The 26,545-nt window shown below is 38.7% G+C and overlaps 1 long non-coding RNA gene across 2 annotated transcripts; it reads left to right on the forward strand.

The window, feature by feature from the left end:
• Window positions 1-13,351: 13,351 nt before the first annotated feature.
• Window positions 13,352-25,678, forward strand: LOC125920223 (uncharacterized). 2 transcript variants are annotated; one of them, XR_007456983.1, is made up of 6 exons: window positions 13,352-13,457; window positions 14,136-14,248; window positions 19,745-19,775; window positions 20,265-20,303; window positions 23,595-23,627; window positions 25,633-25,678. It is a non-coding gene; the product is annotated as an uncharacterized LOC125920223 (long non-coding RNA). The 2 variants fall into 2 exon arrangements; XR_007456984.1 differs by having other exon boundaries at window positions 13,375-13,433.
• The last annotated feature ends 867 nt before the right edge of the window (window positions 25,679-26,545 follow it).

Raw genomic sequence — 26,545 nt, forward strand, 5'->3', positions numbered from 1 at the left:
AACAACAACAACAACTACTACTACTACCAACTACTACTACTACTATATGGTCAATGATAATTTAAATTTACCAACATATTTGACTTTTATTTGCTCAATTTTTTCTATGGCACAAAAACAGACACATAGACCAATGGCATAGAATAGAAACCCCAGAACTAGACCCACAAATGTATGGCCAACTAATCTTTGACAAAGCAGGAAAGAATATCCAATGGAAAAAAGACAGTCTCTTTAACAAATGGCGCTGGGAGAGCTGGACAGCAACATGCAGAAGGTTGAAACTAGACCACTTTCTCACACCATTCACAAAAATAAACTCAAAACGGATAAAGGACCTGAATGTGAGACAGGAAACCATCAAAACACTAGAGGAGAAAGCAGGAAAAGACCTCTCTGACCTCAGCCGTAGCAATTTCTTACTTGGCACATCCCCAAAGGCAAGGGAATTACAAGCAAAAATGAACTACTGGGACCTTATGAAGATAAAAAGCTTCTGCACAGCAAAGGAAACAACCAACAAAACTAAAAGGCAACCAACGGAATGGGAAAAGATATTTGCAAATGACATATCGGACAAAGGGCTAGTATCCAAAATCTATAAAGAGCTCACCAAACTCCACACCCGAAAAACAAATAACCCAGTGAAAAAATGGGAAGAAAACATGAATAGACACTTCTCTAAAGAAGACATCTGGATGACCAACAGGCACATGAAAAGATGCTCAACGTCGCTCCTTATCAGGGAAATACAAATCAAAACCACACTCAGACATCACCTCATGCCAGTCAGTGGCCAAAATGAACAAATCAGAAGAGTATAGATGCTGGAGAGGATGTGGAGAAATGGGAACCCTCTTGCACTGTTGGTGGGAATGCAAATTGGTGCAGCCACTCTGGAAAGCAGTGTGGAGGTTCCTCAGAAAATTAAAAATAGACCTACCCTATGACCCAGCAATAGCACTGCTAGGAATTTACCCAAGGGATACAGGAGTACTGATGCATAGGGGCACTTGTACCCCAATGTTTATAGCAGCACTCTCAACAATAGCCAAATTATGGAAAGAGCCTAAATGTCCATCAACTGATGAATGGATAAAGAAATTGTGGTTTATATACACAATGGAGTACTACGTGGCAATGAGAAAGAATGAAATATGGCCCTTTGTAGCAACATGTATGGAACTGGAGAGCGTTATGCTAAGTGAAATAAGCCATACAGAGAAAGACAGATACCATATGGTTTCACTCTTATGTGGATCCTGAGAAACTTAACAGAAACCCATGGGGGAGGGGAAGGAAAAAAAAAAGAGGTTAGAGTGGGAGAGAGCCAAAGCATAAGAGACTCTTAAAAACTAAGAACAAACTGAGGGTTGATGGGGGGTGAGAGGGAGGGGAGGGTGGGTGATGGGTATTGAGGAGGGCACCTTTTGGGATGAGCACTGGGTGTTGTATGGAAACCAATTTGACAATAAACTTCATATATTGAAAAAAAAATTTTTTTTCTACTAAAATTGGTAAGTTTGATAGCTGAAACTGCAATGGATGAGTTCAACACAAATCAGACAAAGCTGAAGAGGTATTAGTGAATCAGAAGATAGGTCAGAGGAAAATAAGAACTCACACCTGTGAGCATTTTCTTTCTCCTAGAACTTCTTTTAAGTTTCATTTAGTGCAATTCTTCTTCATGACGTATTTATCGCATCTTCACTCTTAAATGATGTTTGACCAGACACAGAATCCTAATGGGGAAGCTTTTGTTTGTTTATTTGTTTATCCAGTACTTTGAAGATATCTTCTGTCATCTGTCTTTTGTCTTCTTGTTAGTCTAATTCCTCTCTTGTGAAGGCAGTTGTTAATCTAATTGTACTTCTCTGGAGTTCATTTGTCTTTTTTCTCTCTCTCTCTTGCAGGTTTTAATATTTTCTCTTTTGATTTTTAGTAACTTTATTATGATATGACAAAGTGTGACTTTCTTTTTTTAATTTATTTATTTAAATTCAAGTTAGTTAACATACAGTGTAGTATAGGTTTCAGGATTAGAACCCAGTGATTCATCACTTACATATAACACCCAGTGCTCATCCTAACAAGTGCCCTCCTTAATGCCCATCACCCATTTAGTCCACTCCCCTCTGGCAACCCTCAGTTTGTTCTCTGTATTTAAGAGTCTCTTATGGTTTGCCTCCCTCTGTTTTTATCTTTATTTTCCTTCCATTCACCTATGTTCATCTGGTTTGTTTCTTAAATTCCACATGAGTGAAATCATATATTTCGCTTTAACTGACTTATTTCACTTAGCATAATACCCTCTAGTTCAATCACATTGTTGCAAATGGCAAGATTTCATTCTTTTTGATTGCCAAGTAATATTCCAGTGTGTGTGTGTGTGTGTGTGTGTGTGTGTGTGTGTGTGTGTGTGTACACCACATCTTCTTTATCCATTCATCAGTCGAAGGACATTTGGGCTTTCTCCATGATTTGGCTATTATTGATAGTACATAAACATGTATAGATAGATACATATAGATACATAGGTAGAAACATATACATATTGATAGATAAACATAGGGGTGCATGTGACCCTTCCAATCAGCATTTTTTTTCTTTTCATTTAACATACTTGGGATTTACTTATAGGGCTTCTAGTATTTGTAGTTGATATACTTTTTTAGTTTGGAACATTTTCATCCATTATCTTACATGTTGCCCTATTTTCATATATATTACCTTATTCTCTCTCCCTTCTCTGTAATTCCATGTACATGTATGTTATCCTTACCATTCTATGCATTAGGTATTTTATATTCCCTTGTTTTTTTCTTTATTCTTTCTGTACCTTACTGAATACGTTTTCTTCTTACCTACCTTATAAGTCATTAGTATACTCCTCAACACTAATATCCTTCAAACTTATCCATTAAGATCTTAGTTTCAGCCACTGAATTTTCTAGAACTTTCACTTAGATTTTTATAGTTTCCAGAAATATTATGCCAAATTCTCAATCTTGTCTTTAATCTCCATAAATATTTTAAGTTTATTTGTTTTAAAGTTATGTGTCTGGGTCTGTTTCTACTGTCTTTAGTTTTTGTCTCCCCATATTGTTTATTTTTTTCTATTGAGAACAGGATGTTATTATGAAAATTATGGAAATAATTTAAAGCTCTGGCTTATATTCTCTTCCTCCAGAGAAAATTTTCACTAGCTTCTGTCAGACAGCCATGGATATTCACAGTCCTGGATCATTCTCATGTAATTCCAGGGGCTGAGATGAAGCTGGGCTTCAGTCCTTATGAAGTTGGGCTGCTTCCAATCCACTTTTATTTCAGGGTATTGCCCTTCAAGCTCCAACCCACCCCCTTGGTGGTCCCTGCATTCCATTTTTCCCACTAACTTTAGGAAACTGTCAAAATAACTTTTCACATTCTCAACGACCTCTTCATGATGCACTTATGTGAAAAAGAGATCCCCGAATGCTGAGCTTGCTTCTCTAGATTTTCTTTTCTTTGGGATGATGGCTCTAAAATTCTTCACTGCTTTCTTAGTTTTAAAATATCTTCAAAGCATATACTAAAAATATGCTTTTCAAATAAAGATCCCAGAAATAAACCCATGCTTATATGGTCAATTAATCTATGACAAAGGAAGCAAGAATATACAATGGGAAAAAGACAGTCTCTTTCAATAAATGGTGCTGGGAAAACTGGACAGCTACATATAAAGGAATGAAACTGGGACACTTGCTTACACCATACACAGAAATAAATTCAAACCAGATCAAAGACCTAAATGTAAGACCTGAAATCATAAAAATCCTAGAAGAGCACCAGGCACCAATTTCTCTGACATTGGCTGTAGTAACATTTTTCTAGATACCGTCTCCTAAGACAAGGGAAACAAAAGCAAAAATAAACTATTGGGACTCCATCAAAATAAAAAGGCTTTTTGCACAGCAAAGGAAACTATCAACAAACAAAAGGACAACCTACTCAATTGGAGAAGATACTTGAAAATTATACCTGTGATAAGGGGTTAATACCCAAAATATATAAAGAAATTATATAACTCAACACCAAAAAAATAAAATAAAAACAGTCCAACCAAAAATGGGCAGGGTACCTAAATAGACGTTTTTCCAAGAAGACATACAGATGGCCAACAGACACATGAAAAGATGCTCATATCACTAATCATCAGGGAAATGCAAATCAAAACCACAATGAGATACCTATCAGAATGGCTAAAATCAAAAACACAAGAAATAACAGGTGTTAGCCAGGATATGGAGAAAAAAGAACCCTCTCGCACTGTTGGTGGGAATGTAAATTGGTACAGCTACTGTGGAAAACAGTACGGAAGTTCCTCAAAAATTAAAAATAGAAATACCACATGATCTGGGGTGCCTGGGTGGCTCAGTTGGTTGAGGGCCCAACTCTTGATTTTGGCTCAGGTCATGATCTCATGGTTGTAAGACTGAGCCCCATATAGATTAAGATTCTCTCTCTCTCTCTCTCTCTCTCTCTCTCTCTCTCTCTCTCTCTCTCCCCCTCTCCCTCTCCCCCAACTAAGCACATGTTATCCCTCCCTGTAAAAAAAAAAAAAAAAAAAAAAAGTTCCCTACTGTGCCCAGTTTGCAGACTTCTATAAATAATCACTGAACTTTTTTTAATTTTTCTTAACATTTGTTCATTTTTGAGAGACAGAGACAGAGTGCAAGCAGGGGAGTGGCAAAGAGAGAGGGAGACACAGAATCTGAAGCAGGCTCCAGGCTCTGAGCTGTCAGCACAGAGCCTGATGCAGGGCTTGAACCCACAGACCACAAGATCATGACCTGAGCTGAAGTTGGCCGCTTAATTGGCTGAGCCACCCAGGCGCCCCTCACTGAATTTTACTGAATGTCTTGTTGTGTCTGTTGAGATAACGTGGTATTTTTTTCACTTAAAGTTTCAATTAGTGGGTTTAAATAAACTTTTTTAAAGCTTGAATTAGAAAAGTCTTGCATTCATGGTATAAATCCAACCACTTTAAAATTAGAGGATTGGAGAAAAAACAATTCCTTCTAAATATATTCATAGTCAAGGTTCAAATAAATTAATTTTCCCAAACCTTGTAACTAGAAATTGAAAGGTATTAAAGAGCAAGGATTAAAGTTTATTTACATCTAAAATACTTTTCATGTTGCCTGTCTCAAACACACACACCATTATATATGAAACATGTAAGTGAAATATCATATACCTCTCTATCCATCTCTCTCTCTTTCTGTCTCTCTGATCTATCTGTGTATCTACACAGACACACACAGAGACACACACACAAACGTCACTTGTAGCTCATTTGCTCTGTCCTTGGAAAAAAAAAAAGGAAGGTGACATTTCATTCTTCCACTGAACTGAAACCAGAAATGCCTTATTTTGATTTACATAAATTGGCATTAGAGGCTGCTCCTGTAACCCTGGAGCATAATGGCATTATCAGGTCACACAACTCCTGTTGTTGTTGAGAAATAAAGCAGGGGCTCTAAGTTACAGGAAATAAAATGAAGATAGTTCCTCTAATTAAATCAATCAGATTCAACAGGTGGCATAGCCATTTTTACCTGAGATAGAAACAAGAGAGAAATGATCACAAACTGTAAGCACATTAGGAAGGTCTGGAAGATACACGGAGTTTGGCTGAGCAAGTCTGATAGCTGAGAATAAAGCCCATTGACTACTTTTTCTCTTCCTACCCCTTTTTTTCTTTTCTCCTTCTCTTAATGCAACCTAAAATTAAAGGTAATTAGAATAAGCTAAGAGTTAAGAGAAAAATACAAAATTATACCTTGACTTCCTTTTTTAAATGTTTATTTATTTATTTTGAGAGAGAAAGAGACAGCACAAGCAGGAGAAGGACAGAGAGAGGGAGAGAGAGAATCCCAAGCAGGCTCCATGCTCAGCCTGAAGCCAGACACGGGGCTCATTCTCAAGAACCCTGAGATCATGACCTGAGCTGAAATCAAGAGTCAGACACTTAACAGACTCAGCCACCCATGCACCCCATTGACTTCCTTTTTAACACTTAAATAATTCCTTTTTAACATTAATTCCAAATATCATATTTTAAAAATAGTGCCTGAGTAACCACTGCAACAGATTTACATTTTTTTGTAAATGACATACGGGAAGCTCAAAGTCATAAATCATGGAGGCATGAGAGTAAAGAAACCAGCTGGTTCAGACCAAATGACTAAGACACCACTGCCTCCTCGTGGCACAATTCCAAAATGACAAGTGATGATTAGTGGAAGGTGTTTTGTTTTTTCAAATCAGAGTTTCGACAGCCAATGTCACAGAAGCCATGGCTTGGAGTAGAAAGAGAGTTGCTATAAAGATCCCAGAAAGACATGAGAAGAATAGCAATTCTGAAAAGAGACAAAACCATAGGAAAGTTATCCAGGTTTTCTTTCAGGTCCCCCAGGTATGGGGGCAGAGAGGTTAAAAAAGACTTGAGTAATAAGAAAAGCTGGACTTCAGTAGTTCCAGAATGGTATGCAGTAGAGGGAGATTGTACAGAAAAACTAACAGACACTTAAATCAAGTCTACATTACAGGCGTTGCTCTTTTCTGTATCATGTAAAATTATATATATACACATATACACAACCTGGTATTTCTTCATAAATATATAAAGACCCAGGCTCAAAAACAATGTTATTTATTGTATGTTTGCCTATGAATAAGTTACTTAATCCTCTATTAGTTTTCTTATCTATAGGGATAATCATAGTAACTACTTCAGTGAGTTTTTGCAACTCAGTTTAGTGAGTTTTGCAGTTAAAAATGTTAATAATAAAAATAATGACATGATTGAGTCTTTACCATGTGCCACAGGCTATTTTAAATGTTTTACTTTATCTTATTTCTTCTCAAGACATTTATAAAGCATGCAAAGCTCTTAGCTAATACTATGTCAGCAGTTTGTACTCAATACACAATATTTTTAAAGTCTGTAAAGCATCCTCTATATCTCAAGTCAAGTAGGAGGAACACATTTGTTTATACAGTTCAGCCAATAAGACACGTTGTCCAGGCACTGTACTGGGCTCTGGGAATATAAGGATGAGTAAGACAGAGTCTCTTCCTTTAAGACATTTAAATTGTGTGGAAGAAAGTTGTAGTAACAGCTATAACGCAACATAGTAATTTATATTACAACAGTGTGACAAGATTGCTATGGGAGTTCTGAAGAGGAAAAAAAAATTATTCTTCATCAGATACCTATTTGACTTTGCCTTGTCTAGCTCACTTAATTTTAGGAAGAAAAGAAAAAAAATCTTCCTGGAAAAAGAAACACTTTATAGTAAAGGGAGAGAGATGTGGACAGTAACATTTGAGATTAAGAGGATGAATTTTGGAATTAAACAGAGTTGAACTGAAATCCCAGCTCTGCTCTTCACCTGCCTTCTGACTTTGGACAGGCTACTGCTCTTTCTCCTGTTCCCTTGCCTATAAATAGGATGTGACAATCGTGCCCTATCAAAGGTTGGTTGTGAGAATTAAATGAGATGTTCACATAACATTTGGCACATTGTCTAGCCCATTAGTATTGTGTTGTTATTAATATATTTCCCTCTAAGTTGTCATTTGCTGAAAAAGGAAAACCACCTACTAATTGCTAATTTTTTTTGACGAGCAGAATTAACCATGTTAAATGGATTGTAAGATGCATTTGTATTTCAGAAACACTAAAATATGAAAAATGTCCATCTTAGAATCAAAGAAGATTACATTATCATAATTATGAGGACAGTCTGCAAAGAATCTTTAATGCTATCCGGAATATTCAGATTTGAGCCTACTGTTAAAATCCTTCCCTTGTTGGTGGTTTCTAGACATTTTGTTTATAGTTCTTAAATCACACCTTAAGGTTAATGTTAACTTTCTGTTTCGTGTGGTCTCTAACATGTCCTCAGCAAATAGTGGATATTCCAAAGAGTATGGAATTAAATGGGATCTGACCAACCCATGAAAGGTGACCATCAGGTTCTCACCTTCGAACTCAAAGGAATAAGCCATAAGATCAGTACAAAATGAGTACAAAAGATGCAGTTTTTGCCTAAACCCAATAGCTGATAGATAACTCACCTCCTCCCACTGTGTGCTTGTTTGTTTAACAAAAACAAAAAACAAAACCAACTACAGCAGTGGTAACTACATGTTAGAGTGCCTCTGAATCATGTGTTGTTAATACATGGATTGCTGCCCACACCCTAAGAGTTTCTCCTTCAGTAGGTCCAGGGTGGAGCCCCAGAACTTGACTTGTTAAACCTGGTAGGCTAGTACTGATGAATCTAGTCTGCTACACTTTGAGAACCACTCAAGTAGAGGCAATTGGGCCTCCAGAGTCTCAGCCAGGGACAATTATTCAGAAAGGTCCTTGGCTCGTCTGACCTTCTCTCTGGTGGGTTGGGTAAGTCTGCCTCAATGCCCAGAAGCCTGTGAGGCCTCTCCAGTCAGCTGCCTTCTCTGGTTCTGGCTCTTCTCTTTGTCTGGCATTCTCTACAACTATGATAACATTAGATATTGTCCTGGGGAGAAGGAACTGTGCTCCCACTGAGCATTATTAGCCATAGAGAGAGATGAATGGGAAGTGAGATTCTGCCAGGTATCTCGGGGTCTTGTTACTGCAAACTACACTTGTCTCTTTAGGCTCCGGCAGCTTCTGCCTCCTCTGACAGATCATAGGAGGCTTAGTTAAGGAAAATTTGTGGAAGGAGCTCCCCAGTGTCCAAGCTCAGGAACAACTGCTGAACTTTAGCCTCCCTCATCTAGAGACCTCTGAAGAAATTGGCCAGCTGCCCACTTTGTCTTCAGCTTCCTCTCAGCAAAAGTATTAGAAATAAAAGAGAGGGGATACCCTTGAGGCATTCCTAGTGAGCTCGAACCTGACCTGCTACAGCCAAATGCAAGCATAAATTGTCTTCAGCCTCACTAGCTGGGATTGTTTAGAAGCTAGCTGGATTTAGAAAATATTTGTTAACTGCTACAGGAGAGGGATCACACCAGTTAAAACCCTGAATTATAAACATTTAAAACACATAACTCAAGTAATTAAACATACATGGCATTTTGTTATTGGGATGTCTGAACAGAATAGACTCCTCCTTTCCATTATAGTTCACACATCCTTTCTACTGCTTTGTTATTGTAACAGTGACCACCCTATTGACCTCCTCCCCATTAACATGGACATTTACTGCATAGCTCATCCAAACATTACTGCTTAACTACAAAAGAGCTACTCAAGGACTTGGACCACCTCCTCCAGCTATTTTACTCCCAGTTTCCAGCCTAGTAGCCAAGACACAGCAGGTGCTTAATAAACATTTACAGAACAAATAATGTTAACATCAACCTCCTGATCTCTCTTCATTGTTGTTTTATCCCTGATACCCTTTCCCTCAGGATACCTCATTGTTTTTTTTTTTTTTAAATAAAACCCCTATCCTGATACCTCTTTTCCTATTTTAGAAAGATGATTGAGATGTTTCAGCATGAATGAACAGACTCAAATACTTCTAGTCTTTAACAAAACATGTAAATCTTTTAGTTTTCAAATACAGATTTTAAGCAGTTTAGCAGACTTATCAAATCTTTCTCTTCTTTCTGTTGCTGTGTTTTTCAACAGCATGTCCAAGTATAATGACATTACTTCCCACCCATCAATTCTTTTCTTAAAGCCCATTTTCCCTGAAAGCTGGCTTCCGTCTTTCCTCCTTCTCGGGAACTACACAGTCTGTGCACTAAAATCTTACTCTTGACAAATCTTAACTACCACTTTCTTCTTTGATTTCTATACCTTCATGAATATTACAAAATTGCACTTTCCCTGTTTCCTTATACTTCTTGTAATTCTTTTTGTCTGCTTAATAGATCCTACTTTAAATGGTAGATGCCTCAGGCCAGGACTTTTAGAGCTTGCAAACGCTGAAGTAATTAGCAATGCTATTCACCAATACTCCAGTTTTCTATCTAACAGCATGATAGGAGGGAATTTCTGAACCACCTCAAAGCTAAGAGTGCCTATGTCTTGCTTGAACCAATGAAATATGAGTTGGGGGGCCTGGGTGGCTCAGTTGGTTGGGCATACGACTCTTGATTTCTGCTCAGGTCATGATCCCAGGGTCGTGGGATCCAGCCCCACATTGGGCTGCACACTCAGAGTGGAGACTGCTTAAGATTCTCTCTCTCTCCCTCTGCCCCTCTCTCCTGTTCCTGATCTAAAACAAAATGAAATAAGTGGAAGTTACAAGTTTAAGGAAAATGTTTTTAAAACAGGCACAATTCATCATGTTTCTAGTTTGCTGCATCAGAAATTGCTGAAGCATGAAGAAGAAACTTCCTCAGCTTGATTACTTGAGTCAGGATGATACAGAGTAGGGCCTTTCCCCTAAAGCTCCCCAGAAAGGACATGTAATGTGAACAAAACCAAAACTTCCCAGTTTTAAACTGCTGAGATTCGGGCGTTATGTTGGGAGTCCCAAGAGTACCCTCAGGCTTGATGACTCACCAGAAAGACTCACAGGACTTCAGAAGTGGTCCTAATTATGGTTACAGTTTATTACAGGGTTAGGATACAAATGAAAATCAGCAAAGGGAAAAAGCACATGTGGCAAAATCCAAGAGAAACCAAGCACAAGACTCCAGTTGTTCCCTCCCAGTGAAGTTGCATGGGGACCCGCTTAATTCTCCCAGGAATGATGTGTGAGAACACACGTGAAGAGTTGCCAACCAGGAAAGCTCACACAAGCTATGAAGTCCAGATTTTTTATTGGAGGTCAGTCTCATGCAGTGCCTATGTGACCAGCCTCAACTACTCAGACTCAAGTCGCCTCCAGATCAAAAACATTCACCATAAATGTAAACTTATTTGATCAAGCTAGTACACCATGGCTCAAAGTCTCCGTCTACAAAAACATTCTTGTCAGGCAGAATATTCCAAGGATTTGGAGATTATCTCCCAGGAGCCAGCCAAGGAGTCCTAAAGACAGGCCTTTCTTTGGAATATGTAGGGAATGGGAAACCCAGGCCAGCGGAGTTAACTCTTTACTGCCCAAGGAGTTAATCTGGGGGGGCATACAGTCCCCAAATCATCCAAATCATCCAAATTCCAAATCATCCAAATAATTTCCACTTTTGAAATACTTGTTAAACTAGAAAAATTAACAAATGTCCAAAAGTTTAAAAATATCATTACCAGGAGATCTGTACCGCAAGAAATTTAAAGAAAATTCCTTTGGTGAGAAGGAAATGATACCATATGGAAATCTGGATCCACATAAAGAAATTAAGATATCAGAAAGGATATTTACATGAGTAATTATAAAAGACTGTTTATTCTTTTTAAATCTCCTTTAACAATAATTGACTATTTAAAGCAAAAAAAATAATGTATTTGGGGGGTTATAACAAAAGACAACAATAGTATAAAAGCATCAGGGGATAAATGAAAGTATATTGTTATAAGATTCTTATACTACACATAAAGTGACATAATGTCACTTGAGGGTAGTCCCTAATATGTTAAAGATATAAACTATAAATCATAAAGCAGCCCTTAAACTAAAAAAAAAAGAGCTACAGCTAATAATCCAACAAAGGGGATAAAAGAAAATCATAAAAATACTCAATTCACAAAGACACAGAAAAAGAGGAACAAAGGAACAAAGAATAGCTAGGACAAATAGAAAACGTAGAGCAAGATGGCAGCCTTACACCCAAATGTATCACAAATCACATCAAATGGATGAAAAACTGGACAGCAACATGAAAAAGAATGAAACTGGACCACTTTCTTACACCATACACAAAAATTAACTCAAAATGGATGAAAGACCTAAATGTAAGACAGGAAGCCATCAAAATCCTCAAGGAGAAAGCAGGCAAAAACCTCTTTGATCTTGGCCTCAGCAACTTCTTACTCAACACGTCTCCAGAGGCAAGCTAAACAAAAGCAAAAACGAACTATTGGGACCTCATCAAAATAAGAAGCTTCCGCACAGCGAAGGAAACAATCAGCAAGACTAAAAGGCAACCGACAGAATGGGAGAAGATATTTGCAAACGACATATCAGATAAAGGGTTAGTATCCAAAGTCTATAAAGAACTTATCAAACTCAACATCCAAAAAACAAATAATCCAGTGACGAAATGGGCAAAAGACATGAATAGACACTTCTCCAAAGAAGACATCCAGATGGCCAACCGACACATGAAAAAAAGCTCAACATCACTCATCATCAGGGAAATACAAATCAAAACCACAATGAGATACCACCTCACACCTGTCAGAATGGCTAACATTAACAACTCAGGCAACAACAGATGCTAGCAAGGATGCGGAGAAAGAGGATCTCTTTTGCATTGCTGGTAAGAATGCAAGCTGGTGCAGCCACTCTGGAAAACAGTATGGAGGTTCCTCAAAAAACTAAAAAGAGAACTACCCTACGACCCAGCAATTGCACTACTAGGTATTTATCCAAGGGATACAGATATGCCGATTCGAAGGGACACATGCACCCCACTGTTTATAACAGCACTATCAATAATAGCCAAAGTATGGAAAGAGCCCAAATGTCCATCAATGGATGAATGGATAAAGAAGATGTGGTATATATATGCAGCGGAGTATTACTTGGCAATCAAAAAGAATGAAATCTTGCCATTTGAAACTATGTGATGGAACTAGAGGGTATTATGTTAAGCAAAATTAGTCAGAAAAAGATAAATATCATATAACTTTACTCATATGAGGACTTTAAGACACAGAACAGATGAACATAAGGGAAGGGAAGCAAAAATAATATAAAAATAGAGATAAAAAATAGAGAGGGGGACAAAACATAAGAGACTCTTAAATATGGAGAACTAACAGAGGGTTACTGGAGGGGTTGTGGGAGGGAGGATGGGCTAAATGGGTAAGGGGCATTAAGGAATCTACTGCTGAAATCACTGTTGCACTATATGCTCACTAGTTTGGATGTAAATTTTTAAAAAATTTAAATTAAAAAAAGAAAAAAAAAGAAATTGAAAGCCAAATTTTTCAGACCCTGTTTTGCAATTCAAAGTTAAAGGTGGATTCTGCTAAGCTCCTTCCTGCTGTCTCTCAAAAGCACTGGATGTTTAATGCAATGGGTGGAAGGCAATGAAGCAGCCAAAAATCGTAGAAATTAAAATTTTATATTTTCTCATTCTTTCATCATTATCATTTAGATTGAATGGAACCCGGCTGAGGCGGGGGCGGGGAGAGCCAATTGTCTCAGATCTATGATGTCACAGCTGAAGTCACAGAGAGTTGAAAAGGGCAAGGTAGATGGGGAGCAGATGAGATGGGATTGTTGTGAAATGGGGTTCAAAGAGGAGAAATTCTAGGGGGAAAGGGGTGGGACAAAGTATGACTTGGGCAGCGGAGCTGGGTAACTTTCTGGGCATAATTGGCCTAGTTCTGACTGGGGTTTGGAGGAGGGGAGGATAAGAGCAGGAAAAGGGGAGGCAACTTTTCAGAGGAGGGTTGAACTCTTGTCTAGGTCACTGCTTTGGCCTTTCAACCCCATGTGTTTTTGACACTATCAACTATGAGGTTTCCCTCTTCCTCCGCAAAGCACTTGAAGGCTGGGGCTGCCAGACTTCCAGCCTGCAGTGTTACCCTTAGATGACCATGAAGATTCTGACTGTGGAGTAGAATGGGATAGGGAATTTTCCTATCTTCAGTTCATTACACACTACTTCCTATCCTTGCTTTAAAGTCCATCTTCACCTCAAGGGGACTCTAGCCAGCTTCTTAGCCCCAATCTCAGCCAGCTATTATTTTTTACTCAGGTTCTTTTTTTTTTTTTTTTTTTCACCTACCTTCTCACTGGAACTTTCTGTTCTTACTTACTGAAAAAGACTTACCTGGGGCTACACTTCCTTCCTCTCACCCTTATCTTTCTTTACACTTATGTGCACGTGCACACACACACACTCACACACACACACACACACATTCAAAACACAAATGCTTCGTGTACTACTGAGACCTCTGTCCTTGTGGGTAAGTGCTTCTCTTCTCACTATACACCTGCCCTCTCCCCCTATCATTTGTGCCTCCCCAGGGCCTAGAGCTATCTCCAACTTCAGCTCCAGAGTCTCTGGTTTCTGTTCAAGGACAAACGGCACAGCATACTTTCCAAGATCAAGAACAAAGGACCTCCATACAGCAGAATAGGTAAATGGGGGTAATGATGATCGTCAAAAGTCTTTAGATTAGATATGCTGCGTGGGAGAAAAACTAGGGTCACCTGTCTACCATCCCCCTTCTGATACACTTACTTCCTGACAGAGGAAGTTGGGGGGGGGGGACTTTCATGTATCCTCTCTTCTCCACCTCCTCAATGTTAGAGACATTAGTAGACCTTTGTCATTTCAATTTAGAGGGTTAGCTTCAATCTGAAATCCCTCTAGGAGTTAGTTGAGTATACAACGTAGGGACATTTATCCCAGGGTAAACGTTTCTTAAGAAGTCCTTATGTGATCTACAGTTTAAATCAAGGCCAGCCATCCAAAACCATGCTTCCCTTGGACTAGGGTGGAGAGGAGGGCCAGAATCTGCTGTATGAAACTGAGTATGAGACCCAGGCAATGTTATCCATAAAGTCAGAAGAAAGGAGGCTTGCTATGGACTTATGGGTCAAGAAAGCTTCAGAAAGGAATTAGGACTTGGCTTGAGCTTTTGAAGTATGCAGATGTTTTGACTTAAGAGTTGGTAGGAAGTCAGGAAGAAAGAGAAAGTGTCTTCAAGGTTTCCAAGTTACCTATCTCTAAAGTGCTCAGAATGGTCAACTGGACCTCAAGTCTGAGAGCCAGTGAGGAATTGAGAAGCCTGAAACTTGTAGGAAGATGAAAATCTGTTCCAAGAGTATAAAGTCTCTTGAAGACAGCTGCAGGACTATGAGGAGAAATAGTGAGTAGATATTGGAGTCTCTTCAAGTTCTATATAAGAAAGCATAAAAACCACACCAGAGATGTCTGCTGACAGGTGTTCTGACGGTAGAAGCAAGCAAGACACGGAAAAATAGTGATAACAATATTTAAAATGAACTTTACAGTTACAAAGGCTTTTATATAATCTAACCCCAAACTCAGTAAGGTAAAGATCATTTCTCCTACTTTTTTTACATGCAGAAATAAATTTATACAAAGAGACTTGACAAAAGTCCAAGAACTAGAACACAATGAAGCTGGAATTCAGACAAACTCTTCTTTCTCCAAACTCCAAATTCTTCCTACTGCAGTGTAATTAGGCTTTCAATAACTCAGTATAAAACAAGGAGGACATGGGGTGCCTGGGTGGCTCAGTCGGTTAAGCGGCCGACTTTGGCTCAGGTCATGATCTCGCGGTCTGTGAGTTCGAGCCCCGCGTCGGGCTCTGTGCTGACAGCTCAGAGCCTGGAGCCTGTTTCAGATTCTGTGTCTCCCTCTCTCTGACCCTCCCCCGTTCATGCTCTGTCTCTGTCTCAAAAATAAATAAATAAACAAACAAACAAACAAGGAGGACATAATTTATGCTCTCTTAGAGAAGTCATAACAAAGAATATATTCAAACTGACTGAGGGGGAATTAGCTTTTTTTATTACTATTACTTAGCATGACAGAGCTTCAGTTTGCTGTAAAGTAAAATGCTTCCCCCACCCAGCAGCCCTGTTTGAGGATAAAAAATGTGGATCAAAGCACCCACCTCAGTGCCTGGCTCATGGAGGCTCAATCTTCTTCAGCCCCAACTTCCAAGAATAAATTGCTAAAATTCTACCATGACTGCATCTTTTCTCTCTCCTCTTTCTCCCTTGTTGCCCTCCTTTCTCTTTCTCTTTCCCTCTATCTCTCTCTCTTTAGATAGATAGGTAGATAGATAGATGGATATTGTTTGTTTTAATTTATTTAGCCATTGTTTATTAAATAATTTAATCAATTTGTGCTTATCCAATGATCATTACATAGCAATAATTATTTACTATTGCCATTTTGTTGTATCCTGAACATATTGTAATTCCATTGCTTCTCTCCTCTTGCTATCTTTGTGATTTGTTGAATCTTTCTTTTAGAACAAAATAAGCTGTTTAGTTAGGATTATATTTTCAGAAATTGCAAATAAAATTGTAACATTTATAACAGGAATATATATGAATACACACACACACATACACAGAGACAAAATGTAATTCGTTCAGTGGAGACAAGAATGTTCATTTTTAGAAGAAGTTCATTTTAGCCTAATCAATAAGTATAATGGCAAGTACAATCACCTACAATCCATAACAACAACAAAAAAACATTTTACTAAACCTGTCAACAAATTCCGTGAAAAATGTTCAATAAAAAGAAGTTGCCTAAAATGACCCATAAGTAAACAAACCTAAAACTAATAGGACTAATATTCACTGTCAAATAACCAAAGGCCCTTTCTGCTTCCATATATTCTGTAAGAACGATGAATTGTGAAAGAAAATCAAAGTTTGGAATTTCAATAAAATGTCATTTAAAAACTTTACAAAAATGGCTCTTCTATATTAATAAGAAAATAAACTAGGTGTACAATCCCCATTACTACGTTAACAAAACTAGGAAATGACTGGGAATGAATTGTTGAATTTTTCTAGTGATATGCTTTGATTCCTTTCTCTTTATCTTTTGTGTATGTACTAGAGATTTCTTCTTTGTGGTTACAAGGAGGTTTACATAAAACATCTTATAGGGGCGCCTGGGTGGCGCAGTCGGTTAAGCGTCCGACTTCAGCCAGGTCACGATCTCGCGGTCCGTGAGTTCGAGCCCCGCGTCAGGCTCTGGGCTGATGGCTCAGAGCCTGGAGCCTGTTTCCGATTCTGTGTCTCCCTCTCTCTCTGACCCTCCCCCGTTCATGCTCTGTCTCTCTCTGTCCCAAAAATAAAAAAAAAAAAAAAAAAAAAAAAAAACCATCTTATATAGTATAAGTCCATTTCAAGCTGATAAATTTGATTGCATACAAAAACTACATTTTACCCCTCCCCTACGTTTTATATTATTGTTGATATTTACATCTTTTTTTTTTTAAGATTTTGTTTTAAGTAATCTGTGCATCCCACGTGGGGCTCGAACTCACAACCTGAAGACCAAGAGCTGCATGCTCTACTGACTGAGCCAGCCAGGCACCCCAATACTCACATCTTTTCATAATGTGCATCCATTAACAAATTATTGTATCTAGAGTTATTCTTAATACTCTCGGGTTTTAAGGTTTATATTAGCATTAAAAATGATTTAAGCACCAACATTACAGTATTGAAGTATTCTGAATTAGACTATATACTTACCTTTTCCAGCAAGATTTACACTTTCATGTTTTCATTCTACTGTTTAACATCCTCTCATTTCAATTTGAAGAACTCTCTTTAGCATTTATTTTTTTAAATTTTTGTTTTTACATTTATTTATTTTTGAGAGACAGAGCACAAGTGGGGGAGGGGCAGAGAGAGAAAGAGACACAGAATCCCAAGCAGGCTCTAGGCTCTGAACTGTCAGCACAGAGCCCAACATGGGGTTTGAACCCACAAACTGTGAAATCATGACCTGAGCCAAAGTCGGATGCTTAACCGACTGAGCCACCCAGGTGCCCCTAGCATTTATTGTACACCAAGTCTAGTGGTGATGAACTTGCTTAGCTTCTGTTTGTCTGGGAAAGTCTTTGTCTCTCATTTATTTCTGAAGGATAGCTTTGCCAGGTAAAGTATTCTTGGTTAGCAGTTTTTTTCTTTTGATACTTTGGTGTGGGATGCCTGGGTGGCTCAATTGGTTAAGCATCTGTCTCTTGATCTCAACTCAGGTTGTGATCTCATGGTTTGTGAGATAGAGCCCCACTTCAGGCTCTGTGCTGACAGTGCAGGGCCTACTTGGGATTCTCTCTCTCCCTCTCTCTCTGCCCCTCCCTTGCTCTCTCTCAAAATAAATAAAGAAACTTAAAAAAAAAATACTTTGGGTATTTCATCCTACTACCTTTGGCCTGCAAGGTGTCTGCCACGAAGTCTGCTAATAGTCTTCTGGAAGTTCCTTTGTATGTGGCAATTCACTTTTTCTTGCTGCTTTCCAAATTCTCTTTGTATTTGACTTTAGACAATTTGATTATAATGTCTCAGTGAAGATCTTTCAATGTTCAGCCTTTCTGAGATTTTTGAGTATCCTGAATCAGGATGTTTATTTCCCTTCCTAAATTTGGGGATTTTTCTGGCATTATTGTTAAATAAGCTTTCTGCCCCCTTTCTCTTTCCGTTCCTTCTCTCAAAATGTCATTGTGTCATTTGATGGTATCCCATAAGTTACACAAGGTTTCTTCCCTCTTTTGCATTCTTTTTTCTTTTTGTTCCCCTGCTTGAGTCTGCTGTTGAAGTTCTCCATAGAATTCTTCAGTGCAGTCATTGTATTCTTCAGCTCCAGAAAGTGTTTGGTTCTTTTTTTTTTTTTTTTTTATGGTTTTTACCTCTTTGTTGAACTTTTCCTTTTGTTTATGTATTGCTTTCCTGATTTCCACTAATTGTCTGTGATCTCTTGTAGCTCACTGAGCTTCTTTAATATGATTATTTTGAATAGTTTTCAGACAATTCCTATGTTTCCATTTCTTTGGTGCCTGCCACTGGAGCTTTGTTCTTTTAGTAACACTCTTCCTTGATTCTTCATGTTCCTTGAGTTCTTCCATTGCTGTCTTGGCATTTGAAGAAGCAGTCCCCACTGCCAATCTTTACTGACTGGTTTCAAGAGTGAAAGACCTTCACCAATAGCCCAGCTAAAAATGGGGGTGGGGGGTGTCTCTCAGGCCTTTTTTATGGATGCACTACCCTTACCTTCTTGTTCCCTCTTGTGGAAGGTTTAGGATTTTGTCTTCTCTTCCCATAAAGCTAGTCTGGGTACTGAGAGCCTCCTATTTATTTTCCCCAGGATGGTGCCCTGGTGCATTCCAAGATTGTATGTCTTCTCTCATTCCTACATTATTGAGCCAGCTGCTGACATCTTCATACTGTAAAATGCTTGCACTTGCCATCTGCAAAGGCCTATGTGCACCATCTTGGGGTGTGTGCAGAGTACTGTGGGCATTTGTCAGCCAATTCCAGGGGTAGGGGGACCTGCAGATAAGGAGTCCCATAGAGTTCATGCGTGGTCCTCTTGGTAGAGCCTACAAACCAGCTAGTAGGATCTGCAGCTGGTTTCTGAGATCCATGTGGTGGCCTCTGTGAGTGTCCACTCCTTTTCTTTGTTCCCAGATTCCCTCAAACTATTTAGCTGTGCCAATAACCTCAGTGACCTGGGTGAGGTGAAGCAGAAATTGGCCTCTTATGCAACGTCTCACAAGGCTGGGGAATCAGACTGCTCATTTCACTCTCACTTTTCCCCATGGGAGAAATCACAGGCTAAGAGTGTTTCTTTTGACACTGAGTTATGCTGCCCTTGGGGAAGGGTGACATAGGTAAAGTGAAACTGTTTTTCTTAACCTCTTTAATGCATCTACTTATGGATATTTTGCTCCTGCAAGGTGCTGGAATCTCTCCACTAGACTCCTGGTTTCCCACAGAGGTTTTCCCATTCATGGTGGTTGTCAAAATTGATGTTTCTGTGGTGGGTATGAGGACTGGAATCTCCTTTTCTGCCCTCTTGCTGACATCACCTACCCAGTGCCTCATCAGATTTATATCATTCTTTCCAGAAAATCCACTGATGACACCATGCAACCAAAGGTAGGTAAGACTTCCAAATAGACTGGTTCCTTTCGGGTTTCTCATTCCTGGGGAAAATGGAGAAGGGACTGTAGCTAGGAGACAGGAATGCTGCCTAGTAAGGACCATATCTTGGAGGACTTGGGCATTATAGTTCAGAGTGCTCTTGACCAGCTGGTGGATCACTGTCTACCAAGACTAGGTAATACCTTCAATGCTACTACTACACTAGATAACTCCAGGGGCTATGTGGATGTTCATAAGGGAAAAATATGAGACTATTTATACCTGTCACCCACCAGATAGATCAAGAGATGACACAGGAGATATGGCCTGAAAATGACTCAGTAGGGCTGAAGGAGACTTTGGGATGTCTGAAAAAATAGGGTGACTTCAAGTGTCCATCTCAATTCCAAAAAAATATCTTGTATTCTATCAGTTTCAGGGTGTGTCTTCTGATTCTGGGAGGATTAGGGTAATATTCCCAAGATATGTCTCTTATTTCAACAGGAAATACAGCTAACAATAACTGAAACCCTCTGGGACCAAGTAAGTACAAAGGGGTCATCTTCGACAGCATTGTGAGAGGCAGGAGAAGGGACAGAAGACTTAAGAAAGGAGCAAACTTCTTTCTTTCCCCTTGAGTAATTACTGATTGATAGTGAAGGATTCCCATGCTCTCTTCCATCTTGTTCTATTACCCATCCAGTCCTAAATCCTCAGAGACTCCTCATGTTTGTGCACTTCAGCACTCTTCTAGAGATCCACCTGTCCATTAGATAATCCCAGCCTTTTAATGACTGCAAAATGAATAATTTAAATCTCATCCACGAGCAAGAACCTTAGGGGAAGTATTGAGAAAGCCATATACTTTAAATCTCGGATGAGAAGAAGGCAAAGTTACCATTTTGTTAGGAAAATTAAAGATCTTAACTCCATTTATGATCCAAAAGAAAGTTATTTTATCTTTGGAGCTACTCAACTTGTCCAATAACTACTTGACTGTGGCCCTTGATTCCTATATCATAAAATGTTTTCTGAAAGATTTGGCCCCTCCAGAATAAGTTAGCTCCAAAATAACTGGAGAGTGTGATGCTAAGTGAAATAAGCCATACAGAGAAAGACAGATACCATATGGTTTCACTCTTATGTGGATCCTGAGAAACGTAACAGAAACCCATGGGGGAGGGGAAGGAAAAAAAAAAAAAAGAGGTTAGAGTGGGAGAGAGCCAAAGCATAAGAGACTCTTAAAAACCGAGAACAAACTGAGGGTTGATGGGGGGTGGGAGGGAGGGCAGGGTGGGTGATGGGTATTGAGGAGGGCACCTTTTGGGATGAGCACTGGGTGTTGTATGGAAACCAATTTGACAGTAAATTTCATATATTAAAAAATAAAAAAAGAAAAAAGAAAAAAAAAATAAAAATATATTCAAAGACCAAAAAAAAAAAAAAAAAGTTAGCTCCAAAATAAACGTCTCAAAAAATAAATGAATCAACCTGAAGAATAGAAGTATTTAGTTTTATCCATTTGAATGCCAAATTAAGTCCATTAAAAAAATACTAAGTTTCCTATAATTGCTAGTGAGTTTCAGAGAGTAACATGCCAAGTGATCCCATTGCTTCTAAAGGTCTTGTCTGGAACATGATTGGGGTTTTGTCATTAGCACAGAGGAGGATTATTTTTTCCCATTGGCTATGGCTGGCAGGTCTATATCAAGACATTAAAAGACATTAAAATTAGATTGTCATTCAGATACAATTTCAATATTTGGGATGCCATTCTCCTCTGCATTATTTATAATAGGAAATTGCGTTATTACTAATGCATTTCTAGCTGTTGTGAATTTCTTTAGAGTATTTTAATAAAGATTTTGGAGAAGCACAAATGCCAGATTCATCCTGTGGGATCAGAGGCTGCTAATAAAAATGTTTTAATGCTCCAAACTGTCCTACACATTCCCAAATTTATTGACAGTAGTTTAAACAGGAATAATGGCTAATAGTAGAAAACCATGCTGAAGCTTTCCTGTTCTTTATTAGATTTGAGAGATTCAGACCCGCTTTTTGTTGATGACTTCTAAAGTGTTGAGAAGTAAATGAATAGAAGTCTGTACTTTGGATAGGAGCATGAATTGCCATTTTTGTGGTTAGGAAAAGAATGGTCAGGAAAACCATTTAAGTTGATTTAAAGAAATCCAGTCAAAAAATGTCTTCCTTTGTTAAATCAAATGTTCTATAATAATGAAATTGTTGAATCCAATTAAAAGTGTGTTTTGGAATTTGACAACTATGAGTTGAAAACAAAAATAGGCCCATTAGGTCACCAATCTGAATTTGTTGCCTTCAGTCTTCTAATGAAGCAATGCGATGAGTGGTTAGTCTCAGAATCTACATTATTAAGTCTTGCTTTCTGAAACTGCTTTACAATAGACATGAATTTAATGAATTTGAAAGTAGCTTCTTTTAATTCTATAAAAACTGATGCCTTTTCCATTTTCACGAAATGTCCTTGGTTTCCCAGCTATATGAAAACAACAAGGTGGCCAATTCTCAAACATGAAAATGCCAGGTTTCACTTTATATTTCAATGGCCTATCAGTGCAGAAGCTAAGTATTCCCACAAGGCAGCCAGAGCAAGCTGTTGTGAATTCAAGAACACAGACACTATCTGGAGTTTCTCAGGACTTCCCAAAAATATCAACTACTTCAGCTTCCAAATCTTGACATTCTAGTTGCATATACATTTAAACTGTTAGATAGAGATGGGAATTAGAGGACAATTGATCACTTTGAACTTATATGTTTCCCATACTGAGCCAAGCAGGAAAAGACAATTAAATTAATGACTCTGGATTTTTTATCAAAAAATGAGAAGTCTCGCTAGACTCTCCTGCAAGCTCCCAATGAACAATATTATATGAAATGAGTAATGTGATCAACTTTTTTATTCTCTGTGATTTACAATGACTCTTCCTGTAAGTTTTACAGAAGAAAGTAATCTTCTTAATTTAAAATGGATAGAATAACTAATGTTCTTATAATTATTGTATTAAAAGAGTGAGTTGCTTATGAAAGCCTCAGAAAACCATCCTGTTGAGAACCAATACATAATTGGATACCTATGACATAAAAAAGGATATGATAAAACAAAGAGTGAACAAAGGTAGTAAGCTGGTAACTGGCATAGTCTACCCCACTGACCATCCAGCTTCCATATGCACCTGCACACACCTGTTGAAACTCCTGAATTTCAACAAAAACAACTCTATATTTCTACCAAACAAGACACAACTATCTATCTCAAAGTCTTCATCCTTCTCCCAAAATGAGGCAACTCAGATTTCTAACAGTCATTCTATCCATCCATGGCTAGGTGTGAGGGTAGGTACATAGTCAGTTTTACAAGAACTGCCAAAGCTTTTTCCAAAGCGAATATACAATTCTACACTCCTTCCAACAATGTAGGAGAGTTCTGACTGCTCTGTATCTTCACCAATATTTGGTGTTGTCCTCCAATACAAATATGTGTTGACTTTAATAGCTATGCTTAGCTTCAGAACAAGGACCAATTAAACAAAGTATAAGAGGTTTCACTTATATTCCTCTCACAACTCAGCCCTCTTTAAATAACTTCCTGTATTTCACCCATTTACCATATGGAGAAATGGTGGCCCAGATATATGTAGAGAAGTCAATGGGATCTATTGCTAAAGCTAGGAGGCCATGGTCTCTTGGCATTCACACCCTACAGCCTAATAGCTGGAAGATTCTATATATATAATCCCTTTGTAGTAAAGTCTATAACATTAATTTTTTCACAAGTTTTGTGTCTTCTTTCAGGTACTAATGGCTTTTAGGGATATACAAAAAGAGGTGAGATTAAATTTCAATTTTCTAAATTCCCTGGCCACATCACTTTTCCCTTGCTCCCATGTTTTCCATACCCTACTGTGATGTTGACTCTGATCAAAGTTTAAGTTTCAGTCCTTTATCTAGTGAATTCTCCCTTTAAAGAGCAGCACTGGCTTGTCAGTTCAGGAAGCTAAGGGAAGAAGATGCCTAACAATCCCCTCGTGGAAATATGACAATAGAGAAAATTGTATCTACCAGAACTTCTCTGAGCAAGAATACTCTGTGTAATTATATGAAACACTGATAAGTGACTGAGTTAGGAAGAGTCCCCAAGTGATGTGGTAAATTCCTTATTAGACAAGTATGTCTATTCACTGTAGGGAAGTGCAAATTAGAGGTCAGAGCTAAATGTCTCTGCTAAACAGAAACATTCCTCCTCCTCTGCTCTTCCTCCACATAGATTTCAGTCTTTTTCTATACAAATACTGATCAAACATTTTAAAAATATACTCAAACATGCACTGTCCCCAGCTTGCTCAAGGTGGTGATATATCTGGGTCCTACCAAGCCTGCTGTCCTGCCTTTTTTTTTCTGTCTGTTACAGTGGACAACAATAGGCACTGTCTACACAATTACCCATCAGTAGACTATTTACATAGGTAAACACATAACTTAGGACAGGTACTAATATTATAAAACCAAAGCAAATGGGAAACTTCTACACAGATTCTTAACTTTTGTTCCTCTGAATAAAGACACAGTTTCATTAAAATTAGCATCTAAGTATAATATGAGCTTCCAGTGGTCTCAGAAACAGTAGCTCTCTCTTTCTAGTTGGCAAGAAGTCATGTATAAATTGATTGAGAAAGCACTGAAAATAAACCTCTTCTAAATCACTATCTTCGCCTTAGAACTGAGCCCCTTCTACGGTCCCAGGAAGCTATGTCATTGTATCCTGCTGCTATGTCCAGGACTTACTCTAGGGAAAATTAGAGCAGTCTTTGCCTCCACCTGGCTGCAAGTAAAAGGGGGCACCAGGTAGAGATAAGAAACTTGATATTTTAACCCAAGTTTTGCCTTAGGGTCAGGGTGCCTCTACCCTCCCCAGAACTTTAGTCCCCTTAGGCCTGAGTCTCCTCCAGATAACACTTGAATTAGTAAGAGGAGAAGCCTATCTATAAGTGAGACTTGTGTGTGTTGATTTCCATCCTCACAAGGCTTATATGTTAAGTTAAAAGTCCCCTCTGATGTCCTCTATGCTGAAGCTCTCTTCTAGCGCTTCTTCATGGGATCCACCAGATAAATCCCTGTCTTCATAAATTCCCCCAGGCTGATACAGGCAAACATACTCCTTACTTACAGACTTATTAAGAAAAATTTGTATACTTAAATACTGAGAGAAGAATGTCAAACAAAAGATAGCAGAGAGGTAGAATTAGAATGTACTTTCTTTTTGATTAGGCAAACCTTAGGACCCATGCTTAGAGCATCGTTAGGTAGAAAGATGATCTACCAGGCTCCTGTTTGCTCAGGGGTCCCAAAGTGTTTCAGCAGCAGCTGTTCACTCTAGGGTGGGTAAAAAGGATTTTTTTTAAGGTCCTTCATAGATATTTAATAGTTCTCCTCAGAGAACCACTGGAGATGCAGAGAGGAGGGTAAAAGGGGGCCAGAAAAGGGAGAGCAAAAAAAACATAAAAAAGTAAAAGAGTAATGAATTGTGTGTCTCCCACCCCTAAAGAGGCCACATCTTGTCCTATTTATTTATTCATCATTCAACAAACATTTATTGAGCATATGCTGTATGCAGGGCATTATGTTAAGTGGTTTGGTGTGAGGGATATAAAAACAACACAAAATTCTGCTTTCAGGAAACTTAGAATTTAATTCCAATCCCTAAAAGCCCCTATTTTCCACATAGACATTCCTACATTTGACCAAGTAAGTGTACAGCTGGTACACTGAAGTTTCAGAGGAGATGGATGGCCTCTAAGTCTCTGACTCTCTCTGAATTCTCATTATCTTTCAGCTGCAGGAAGATGCTCGGATTCGAGGTAAAAAAGCAGTATTTCAAGGTTTGGATAAGCCAAGAGTGGTGGGAGGGAACAAGAGGGAGTTCAACCCAAAGTCTCATCTTTCCTCTGGGTAAGAGCTGGAGTCGAGATCCTCCTTTCTTTTCCCCCTTCAGCCAAGTGAACATGGACTTTCCTTGAACTTGCAGGAGCACTGCTAGTCTCTCCTCTGTCCAGCCCAATTACCGAGATGGGCACAGAGGGATCCTTTTCTCCCGTGGGATGACTGCTGAGGACCTGAGGATACTCTCAACCCTCAGTGAGACCTACCTCTTTTCAGCAGAGGAGGAGTAGCAAGCATAGAAGTCTGCTGTATGGGCTTACTAGGGCTGGCATAGGGCTTAAATAGTGGGGACATCAGAACAGAATGCTTATTCATGGTGGTCAAATTTTAGTTCTAAACTACAGTCCTATGCCCAGATGAAAATTTTAGTGTTACAGGAAAATATTCAAAACACCCAGAAGCCTAGAATTATAGCATAAAAGCCATATCTGGAGTTCCATCCTTCACCCATCCAAGAAGAAATTTATAAATCAGGGCTTTTCAAACTTTTGCATGTATACAAATCACCTGTATACCTTGTTAAAAAGCAGATTCTTATTCAGTAGGTCTAGCGTGGGCTTGAGATTCTGTATTTCTAAGAGAGTACCACATGATGCCAAAACTGCTGACTCGTGAACCAGACTTTGAGTATCAAGGATATAAATAACTGGGCCCAGTGAAATATCCTCCAACGTCAGAATGAAGTAAGATTTATTTCAGGGGTTTACAAGTCCCATCACTTCAAATATGGGTGGAGTAATCACAGGGAGGAGCAAATCAAAAGGAGATTCTGACTAGCCTAGGGGTCTTTCTGAAAATTAAAACTA

The sequence above is a fragment of the Panthera uncia genome, chromosome B4 (assembly GCF_023721935.1).
Source record: "Panthera uncia isolate 11264 chromosome B4, Puncia_PCG_1.0, whole genome shotgun sequence".
Taxonomy (NCBI): Eukaryota; Metazoa; Chordata; class Mammalia; order Carnivora; family Felidae; genus Panthera; species Panthera uncia.